Genomic DNA, 10,752 nt, shown 5'->3' on the forward strand with positions numbered 1-10,752 from the left:
AAAGCTCATAGAGACATATAAGAAATGGTTAATTTTATTTCTCCATTTTTCTCCAAAAATTCATAATTGCTTCTGAGATTACATGAGTTTAGAAGATATCTACTATCTCTACTCAAAGGTCCCATGTTTCAAGTAGAATCATTTTTAATTTTCCCAGTTCTAGTGTCACTTTCTATTTCTTACAAACATTGCTCAAGGTCACAACTGTTAGTAACGTACATCTTCTAACACATTTAACTTCCCTATCTAACCCTTCTGCCACTCTTGTGCTGGACCCTGAAAGTTTGATTATAGGAGGAAGCGAGGAAAGAGATCTAGACAAGGCTGATAGCACATTCCGGAGGCTTATAAGCTGCCTCGTGCGCCCCGCTGCAGATCTCTTCAACCTCCGAGTCCAGCCACAGCTCTAGTGGACAGTTCTGGGCCGGTTTCACCCTGCTCTGTGCAGACAGTGCTGCCCTTCAGGGACCAAGAACCGAGCTTCCTGTCCCCAGGCTTCTCTGATGCGGCACTGTGTGACGCTCTGGTACCAGGAGGCTCTCCTGTATTTGCAACCCATAGGGATGGGGGAATTAACGTCCCATGGGAGCAGCCCTCAGCACACAGTACAGAGAAATGCTTCCCCTGTTCGTCCCTCGGGCAGCCAGTTCTGAGATAAAGTTTAATAAGAATCCTGAGGAGGTTCTGCGCTAAGTAACCACAACAGTAGCGGACCACGTGATAACACGACCTTGTCTTGCCTGACTCTCTGCCCCCCCAGCTCCCTGCACTCCCCTCTCTCATTCGTGCTCCTTAGGATCACATTCCCAAAGAGCATGCAGCTACCTCTGTCTCAGGCTCTGCTTTCAAGAATAACCTTGATTAAGACAGGAGGTAAGTAGGTTGCTGGTAGGTTATATAATGCAGGAATACAATCTGCCTTGACTCTGCACGTGCTACAAAGAAACACCTAGTCAGCTGGCAGCACAGTTTATGGTAATTTCGACGATTTTCCATCTTTTTCCTTTTTGAAAGTTCATCATCCATCCTGAAGCCTGATGGCCTGAAGAAAAAAAAGTTGGTACAAATTAGATTCTAATTGAATAGGCAAATTTCTTTCATGACAGCTCTAAGCCGTTTTCCTTCCTGAGGAGCCTTTGGCTGTTTGGCTGGATGCTTCAATTTAACAAGGAGGAGCTGCCGTCTGTTTAACCAGGTAAAGCTTTCTGTTGCTTTGGAAACCACAATATCACATTTCTTACTCTCCTTGGTAAAAAGCTGGAGTTTTTAGTGCTGTAAGACTTTTTTCTAAGAAACTCAAACACACCTTAAAAAATGTAAAAATTACTGGAATACTAGCAGGGCTTTCTTAGTCATGAAAAACTGAAGCAATGCCCTGAAAGATATAGGGGGCTTTCAGGAATACATTAAGCTTGCCGGCATGCCAGCCCTGAGAAAAACGTTAACAATTATAATTTTTTAGTCATTCAAGGTATAGAAGACACTACAGAGAACAAAACTGGTAAATTCCCCTCTCCCCTTCTGGTGGGGAAAGCAAATTAATAACTCAAATACACAGCATTTCATATAAATGCCATAAATAAAAGTAAACTAGGAGTAGAGGAAAGTATGTGCACGGTTTTTGCTTTGTTTTCTTTCATCTACAGGGCTCACCGAGAAACTGGCCCATGAACAAAGACCTGAGCAGGAGAAAGCACACATGGATATGAGGAGCACTCAGGAAGAGGGAAAACAATCCCAAAAACCCGAGATGGAGAGAGGCCAGCGTGGTTGGAGACGTGAACTCTGTCTGGGAGGTGAGGTGAGAAAGGGGCTGGGGAAAGGGCCATGCTGTGCACTGAGGAGATATCTGGAAAAACTCTGAAGACATCTGGGTATCACTATTGATGTGGGCTTCGGGAGCCGAGGAGTTGAAAGAAAGATTTCTTGGACTCTCAAGGTCTGGTAGTAGTGCTCTTTTATTCAGAGGATAGCATGGAGTAGCAAGGGGACAGGACCCACGGGCAGTAAAGAGCTGCAGCACTGGGACAGGACCCATCCACGGGCAGTGATGAGCTAAATTTATGAGGCATAGATAGGTGAGTTATTTCTTTACAAGACAAAGGAAAGATCATGTAAAAAAAAAGTCGTTAAAATGGTATCAGTGTAGGTGGGGTCTGGTTATGGGGTGGTCCTGTAACTATGGATAAGAATCAGGTCGATCAGGTCAGGACGTCCTATGCTTCCTGAAGGATGATATAGATGGTATGTAGGGCAGAAAGCCTTGGGCTTCTCCCCAGGGCAGCCTCGATCCTCATCACTATGACTGGGATGGTACTACAGACCTCTAGTGGGGAGGCAACATTTATATTAAAAGTCCAAAAATGCTCTGGACAGTTCAACTCAACAAGGTAGTTTTTCCACATTTTGTGCAACTTTAAAATGCCCTGCTGCTCATTCGGTAGATGTAAAACTTTATTTACACTAACTTATAGATTCCATTCATAGCAGGCGAGCTTATTGGGATCTACTCTCCAGTGACAACAAGTAAACAAACATCCCAGATAAAATATACTTGATCAATTTTGGAAAGTTTTTGTAAATATTTTTTCAAATATTTTTCTGCCCCATATTCTCTCTCCTTGCCTCTGGAAGTACAATGTCATGTATGTTAGACCACCTGATACCTATTCCATGACTCATCAATGCTGTATTTATTTAAAAACTGCTTCTTCGGGGCAGGCCCGGTGGCATAGTGGTAAGCTCTTCAGCTCCACTTTTGTCAGCCCAGCGTTCGTGGGTTTGGATCCTGGGTGCAGACCTACACACCACACATCAAGCCATGCTGTGGCGGCATCCCACATACAAAATAGATGAAGACTGGCACAGATGTCAGCTCAGGGACACTCTTCTTCTTCAAAAAATCCACTTTTTTCCTCAGTGCACTTAAATCTGGACCATTTCTAGTGACCTTGTGCCCAACCTATTGACAATCCCAAATAATTTCAGATAACTATATTTTTCACTTCTACGATTTCCATTTTACTTTAAAAAAATATTATCTGTATCTCTTTTGAAATCCCCTCCCTCTTCCTCTATTATATCTTTAGTAAGATTCTTTAATATATTTGTGATGTTTACTTTACAGTCCTTGTCTACTCATTCCAACATCTGCACTAATTTATGTTTCTATTAATTTATGACAAAGGTGACACTGCAGAGCAGTGGGGAAAGGATGGTCTTTTCAAGAAAAGGACCTGGGTCAACAGGACAGCTATATGAAAACAAAATTAACCCTTATTTCACACCATACTTCGAAATCAATTCTACATGGATAGTAGATCTAAATATTCAAACAAGAAAACAGTTATGTTTTTAGATGGTAACAGAGGAGAAGGTCCTTCCAGGCAATGACTTCTTAGAACAGCAAAGGCACTAAGCATAAAGGAAGATGACAAATCAGACTTCAATACAAATTGAAAACTGACATTAAAACTTAAGAAGATAGTTAAAATGCAAGCCACAGATTAAGAAGAGATGTTTTTTTGGAGCACTCAAATGAAAATGGACTCACATCTAGAATGTAAAAATCAAGTAGAAAAACACAAACAATCCAATACAAAAATGGAGTAGACCCAAAAGGGACTTCAGAGGATGTTCAAACGACTAATAAGCACATGAGAAAATGCTCTTTTTCATTAGTCATCAGAGAAGTGTAAACTGAAACCACAGAATCACCCAACGGTGGTGAGGGTGTGGAGCAATGAAAACACTCATTATAGAGTGCTGGTGGGAGTGTAAATTTGAAAAGTATTTGGCACTATCAAATACAGCTAACCCTAAGCGGAACCTATGTCCAAGCTATTCCACTTTTAGGTATATATCCCAATAGAGATATGCGTCTTCAGGACATATAATATATAGGTAAGTAATATAATGTTCACAGCAGTATTATTTGAAATACCCCCAAACCTGCAAATAACATTAACGTCCAATAAAAGTATAAGAGACCAGTCACAAAAGACATCATACTATATGACTCCATTTCTAGGAAGTGTCCAGAATCGGCAAATCTATACAAACAAAAAGTAGATTAGTGGTTGCTTAGGGCTGGAAAAGATGGAGTGCAGGGTCAGGGCAGTGATAGCTAGAGTATGGAGTTGTTTTGAGGTGATGAAAATGTTCTAAAATTGACTGTGGTGGTGGTCCCACCTACCTGTGAATACACTGAAAAACCACTGAGTTGGACACTTTAAATGGATAAATTGTATCATATGTGAATTATATCTCAATATAGCTGAAATTTAAAAAATAACAGCATAAAGGATGAATTGTGGTATATTCATATATATAATTAAATGCCATACAACATAAAATAAGAAAGGAGACCTGTTAATGCACCCTGGATGAATCTCACATGTAATATAGAGTGAAAGAAATGAAACAGTACAGAATATTTACTGAATAATTCATTTCATGTGAAATTCAAGAACAGACAAAACTCATCTATATAGGTATCTGAGGATAAGGCAGCAGTTATGTTTGGGGAGAAGCTGCCCCTGACTGGGCAGGGGGAGGAAGGGCTCTAGAAACAGTCTATTTCTTGAGCTGGGTCGTGGCTGCAAGGTTATGACTGTGTTAGTCTTTCAAAATTTACCGAACTGTACATTTGTAGTTTGCCTATTTTCTGTATTTTGTACTTCAACAAAAGTTTACTAGGAAATATTTTTAAAAATCTAGTTGTTCAGTAAGTTGTCCTTTAGTACGCAGTGAAAAAACGGACTAAAAGAATATATACACATTTGGGTTATTTTTTGTGGGTTGGGATTACAGAGAATTATCTTCTTCTATAAACTTTTCAGTATTTTCCAAATTACCAGAGTGAACATTTATTACATTTATCACTAGGAAAAAAATGCTATAAAATACAATTGTCTGAGATACCCCTGTATTACTTTTATACTAATTTATTCACAAAATAAAGACTTTGGTTTTTGCTCCCAGACCGGAAGGGAGTGAAGGAGGGTGTGGCTGCTGGTCTGGAGGTTTCCTGATGGCGCTGCTGATGGCCAGGAACTCTCCACTGGCCACCCAGCAGGGAAGAGGAGCGAAGTGCAGGTGGAGGGACCCAAAAGACTGTGAACTATGGCTGGGCATGTGGAGCCCAGGACACCTGGTGGGTCACAGTCCTCATGCAACCTGAGTTCTTACTGCGAAACTGTGGTCGGACCTGGGAAGGGGTGGAGGCCTGACCGAAGCTCTGGCCGCCGCCGTGCTCGGTAAAGTGAACGATCAGTGTAATCCGCATGTTTTTGTAAGGGCAGCAGCTAAGAGCAGTATTTACATTTTTACGCGGTTGTTAAAAAATAAAAAAAAAAAGACAAATATGCGACAGGGTCCGTTCCCGGCCTGCAAATCCTGAACTATTTACTATCTGGCTCTTTATAGAAAAAGTCTGCCAACTTCTTGATTAAGAGACTCTAGGCTGAAAAACACGAAGGTATTTCAAAATGCTATCTGGGCGCACGCTTGCTGGCGAGGAGCCGGGGGAGGAACGCGCCTGCCCGGGCACTTTCGGTCCGTGCTGTCACGAGACGTACTGTCCCAGCTCGTCAGACACAGGACGTGGGAATCCACTAAAGAGAGAGTGAAAACTCACCTTGGAGAGTCCAGCCTGGAACGGACGGCCGGGCACCGCGGGCCACACACAACTGACTCTTCCTGGGAGGGGCTCCGAAAGGATGAGCCACGCTCCCTGCAGCCCTTGGCGGATGGCCTAGGAGGAGGACTCCGGGCTTCAACGGGGGAAGCATCGTTGTCTTTCCCGAAGAAGCCGATGCCCCACGGGAGTTTTCTTCTCTACTGGGTGGGCAGCTCCGCGTGACCGCACCGCGCGGCCACCCGGCGGTCTGTAACTTTTGCAGAAGCGCCGCGTGGGTGCGGCAGGCCGCCGGCGCATGCGCAGTGGCCTCTCGCAGGATCCTCCCACCGCGCAGGCTCGCCTGTCAGCTCTTCGCCCCGGGAGGGGTGCTACCTTCGGGTCCCCGGGGAGGAGGGGAGTCCGCGCGGAGGGCCATGTATGTGCAGTGTTTTCTGCTAAACAATTTGAGAGTTAGTTGTGAACATGATAACCCTCCCGCCTGAAATATTACCAATATTTGACCTGCGAAAAACCAGTTTCATTGAATTCAGCCTCACATCTCAGTCGATATCCGCTAAGGAAAAGGGAAGCCTCCTGCATCTGGGTTTCTCGATCGCGGCACTGTGGACGTTTGGGGCAGGATGAGTCTTTGTTGTGGGGTGATGGGAGCTGTCTCGTTTATCGTACAATGTTTAGCAGCGCCCCTGGCCTCCACTCACTAGATGCCAGTGCCACCCCTCCCTTCCTCCAGTTGTGACAACCAACAATGTTTCCAGACGCTGCCAACTGTGTGTGGGGGAGGGCGGGCCGCAATCGCGCCTGTTGAGGAGGACTCAGACTGCAGTGTCCGTAGGAAATGTGTCATCAGGGTCTTCAGACGTACGCAGGAAGTCGGAATCCACCATTGTTATCTCACTATAATTTTATTAGTCCATATTCGAATTTCCTCACTTGTCCCCCAAGAATCTTTCCTTCTCTGTTGTTGTTTGTAAAAGATAAACCCAGGATTTAACAAGGATCACATACTGCATTTAGCTATCCAGTCTCTTTAATTTCCTTCAATTTAGAACACTTGTTCTGCCTTTTTTGTTTGTTGTTTTTTACTGGCACGGACTTTTTTAGAAAGTTCAGGCCAGTGGTTTCCAGAATATCCTTCAATTTGGATACTCTGATTGGTTCCTCATTAGAGGATACACGTTGAGTATTTTTCGGGGTTTTTTTGGCTGGAATTCCACCTAAGTGATGTTATATCCAATTTTATCTGTTTTCAAAGGACTATTTAGCTGTTCTGAGAATGTTTGATTTGAAAGAGTCTATTTTTCCCCCCCAGTGATTTGAGATACTACTTTTATCACATACATACATTTCCACATTGTACTTGGGTCTATATCTATATTTCCTATTTTTTCCACTGATCTGATTGTCTACTCATGTGCTAATATTATACTGTTTTAATTACAGAAACTGTATAATATATTCCAGTATCTGGGAGGGCTGGCTGGGCCTGTCTCATTGATGCTTTTTTTTTTTCTTCCTGTTTTTTGGATATTCTTGCTTATTTACTTTTTCCATGTAAACTATAGAATCTACTTCCAAAAATACTTTAAAAAACTGGTATCAATTTATGAGTTTGCATTAGTCTATTGAAGAGGAAGTTTTATTTTTCCTTTTATTCAAGTCCCAGTTTTGCGTCTTTTAGGAAAGCTTTAAAATTTTTCTCATACAGGTTTTGCATATTTCTTGTCTGAGTTTATTCCTAGGGTATTTTCTTTTTGGTTGGTAATGTAAATGGGGTCAGCTCCTCTATTTTTCCCTTTAACTGCTTATAGCTTAAATATATGAAGATATTGATTTTTACGTGTAATTTTATATCTTGCTAGGTATTGAATCTCGTCTTCTCAGAGTTTTCTGTCGATTCTATTGGCATGTCTATTTACACTTTTATATGACTGCAGTGATTGTTCATGTTAAAGGTCAGATTGCCCACCTTAGGTTCCTGCATTCATTTGACAACTGCAAATATCCTGCGCAAAGGCCTCCTTGCTTTCTGACACTCTAAGAGTCCCAGTCTCCTATGGGGCAGTCTCATTCACGGCTCCAGACATAGAGTCAGCCACTTCTCAAAGGACTCGTCGTTGCTTCCCATGAAAATGGTATTTGGTTACCCTGATCTTTGCACTTAAAGATATTCATAGCTAAATGACTTGTCGTTACTTCTCAGAGTTTTCAATACAAGATTGAGGAAATATGTAGTTTTTCAAAGAAAGATAAATCATAAATTTGTGCCAATATCCAATTCTAATGAAAGTTTATAGAATTTTTTACTTAACTTTTTTGATTTTATATTGGATCTCCTTTCTGCTGAAAAGCTTGGTTCCTAATAATATGAACATAACTGCTTGGTTACTTTTTCCCATAATATAATTTCAAATGAACAGTACCAATATTATAACTCATTGTAGAAGTTCTAAATGCAATTTAATAAAGTTAGGTTTATTTGCTTCAGGTTGTTTTCAAATCTAGGTTGCTTAATTAAAAAGAAAGTTAAATCCAAAGTGGAAAAAAAAGAGCAAAACTTAACTATTTCTAGCTTTTTTTTGGTGAGGAAGATTCGCCCTGAACGAACATCTGTGGCAGTCTTCCTCTACTTTGTATGTGGGACGCCACCACAGCATGGCTTGATGAGTGGCGTGTAGGTCTGCACCCAGGATTTGAACCTGCAAATCCTGGGCCACCAAAGCAGAGTGTGTAAACTTAACCAGTATGCCACTGGGCCAGCCCCCAAATATTTCTAGCTTTTTGAGTGTAACGTCTAGTTCATTTATTTATTTCTCTCATTGTTACTGATATAAATATTTAAATCATTTTATTCTGAATTCTCTTTAGTGTCACCTTGTACACTCTGATATCATGTTTTCATTATTGTTTTTCTAGAAATTCTTGATATCAGTTGCTATTTCCCCTTGAACCTGACTATGTTTAATAGAAAAATTTAAAATTCCAAGTTAGGAAGGCTTTCTTATATTTTGATTGTTATGGATTCCTACTTTTATCATATTGTTGATGGAGAATATTATTTGCATTTTTTAATGTAATTTATTGAGGCATACATATCTCTATAAGTAAATTATAGAGTCAACATAAATGTCAATCATACAGTTTTTTGTCTTGGACTCAGAGAAGTGTACTAAAGTCTGCTATTTTTAAGTATTTCCATTCTCTTTGAATCTCTTGTAATTGCTGCTATATGAAAGAAGCTGCTGTGTTATTTGCTGCAAATCTTTCATAAATATTTTATTTTCACTGTGAATTGTAGCCGGTGGCATTGTAAGGTGCTCTTTGTCTTGGTAATGGTTTTTGGTCTGAATTCCACTTAATTGGATTTCAGAATCTCAATTCTTTCATTCTTTTTCTTTGCATCTCCTTGGTGTACCTTTGCTCACCCTCTCACGGTTAGCAGGTCTGAATTATTTTTGTTTTAGGTGTGTCTTTGTCTTTTATCTGCTGCAGAGATTTGGCTTTTGCTTTGGAACCAATTTTTTTGTCCTTTTAATAGCAGACTTAAGCCCTCTCTTGGTTGATATGTTTGGTCTCAGATATCTCATGTTATATTTATATGTAATATCTAGCATATTCGATGACGGAGGAAAATAAAGTAGGGAAGGGGGATGAAAATGCTGGGGGGATATTCCATTTTAAATAAGTGCTCAGAGAAGGCCTTGCTGAGTGACTTTTGCATAAACTCTTCTAGTAGATGAAGGAATGAGTCATGCAGATAAGTGAGGTGAGACTTACCCTGGAGGAGAGAACAGCTGGGGCAAAGGCCCTGCGGCACAGGCTCCCTGGTGCGTTTCCCTAGAAGAGCAGGAGGCTGGTGTGACTAGAGTGGATGACGCGGGAGAATAGTAGGAATTTTGGCGCTGGGCGTTGAAATAATATTACTTCTGCCATCCCACAAACATAAATTAATAACTCTATGGGAATACATTAGTAACTCTGGGAATTCCAGTCTAGGTAGGAAAGGAAGCCAGCCTTATGGGTATTATATTTTGAGGTCCAACTCAAATTATGCATGAAACTAGTTTCTTCTCTGCTGACTTTGAGGCTTGGATTACTAAACGCTTTCCAAGACAGTGGAAACAATCCTTGAATATATTCACCAAATCTGTGATGTTTCACTTTCTACTGTATATTCTGCCCCCAAACAAGTCAGACAGAGATCCATACCTACAGCTTTTCACTATTTATCTGAAGGTGTCAGTTTACAGGGGAAGAATTTTACTGAAACATATATATGAAATGTGTCTTGACTAGTAAAAGTTCAAAAAGTATAAAAACATTAAGATTCTATACTGGGAAGCTTGACCAAAGGCCAGAACACGACAGAGAAGTTTTCTGAATTCTTTCAAAAAGTCAAGTATTTGGCTGAAAACAGTTTTTTTCTTTTTAGAAAGAAATTTGTTGTTTTAACTGAAAACTCTATGGCAGAAGAAGGTGGAATGAAATGAGTGTGTGTATGGGGGCAGGGATGGGGTGAATCAAGTCTGGAATCCAGAAAAACAGTGTTCAGGATTCAAGTGGATGGGAAGAGAGAAGGGACAAACTTTAAATATATGCAGGATGCCTTCTTCCTTGTCTTTATGTGTTTCATTTGGCAGCATATCAATTTTCTCCTTCTCCTTTGCTCCTTTTTCTCCTTCGCCTTTCTTTTTCTTAAGCTAAACTGTCACAGTGAAATGCTGTCCGAATAAGTCACAACTCATAGAAAACTGAACAGTGCATTGTAAAACAGGACACAAAACAAAAGGCTTCATCTGAGAGCTGAGCTCATCGCGGCGGCGGCCAGAGACCCAGTGCAGCAATTCAGCGGTGTTTCTGGGAGCCCCGCAGTTTCCACAATTCTTGGTGTGCTACTGCCCCCTGCTGTTCGTTTGGATTCACTGACCACAGAAATGGGTTTTCATAACAACCCACGTTGCAGTGCAACATCAGCGTGTCAGAGAAAGACGACATAGTTCAAAGGTTTAAAACAGAGTAATTTAAACAATTGCTTTCTAAAAAGCTGGATATGTAAGGAATCACAAAGCAGCTTTCCCTACTCCACGATATGTTGAAAAGAAATCTATGATTCA

The 10,752-nt window shown here is 41.0% G+C and overlaps 2 long non-coding RNA genes across 9 annotated transcripts in view; one reads left to right on the top strand and one right to left on the bottom strand.

Moving 5' to 3' along the window:
• The window catches only part of LOC138919000 (uncharacterized), a 31,350-nt gene extending 22,420 nt beyond the window's left edge, over positions 1-8,930 (top strand). For 6 of the 7 annotated variants that reach the window (XR_011428868.1, XR_011428872.1, XR_011428869.1 and 3 more), the window contains one exon: positions 1,107-8,930. This is a non-coding gene — a long non-coding RNA (uncharacterized lncRNA). The remainder of the gene's footprint in view (positions 1-1,106) is intronic. The other variant, XR_011428874.1, reaches the window with a different exon arrangement.
• LOC102150220 (uncharacterized) lies at positions 17-6,304 on the bottom strand. 2 transcript variants are annotated; one of them, XR_002801886.2, is made up of 3 exons: positions 6,178-6,304; positions 5,639-6,072; positions 17-1,042 (listed from the first exon to the last, which is right to left on the bottom strand). It is a non-coding gene; the product is annotated as an uncharacterized lncRNA (long non-coding RNA). The 2 variants fall into 2 exon arrangements; XR_011428867.1 differs by having other exon boundaries at positions 5,639-6,075; positions 6,178-6,298.
• Positions 8,931-10,752: the final 1,822 nt, after the last annotated feature.

Source organism: Equus caballus, chromosome 19 (genome assembly GCF_041296265.1).
Source record: "Equus caballus isolate H_3958 breed thoroughbred chromosome 19, TB-T2T, whole genome shotgun sequence".
NCBI lineage: Eukaryota > Metazoa > Chordata > Mammalia > Perissodactyla > Equidae > Equus > Equus caballus.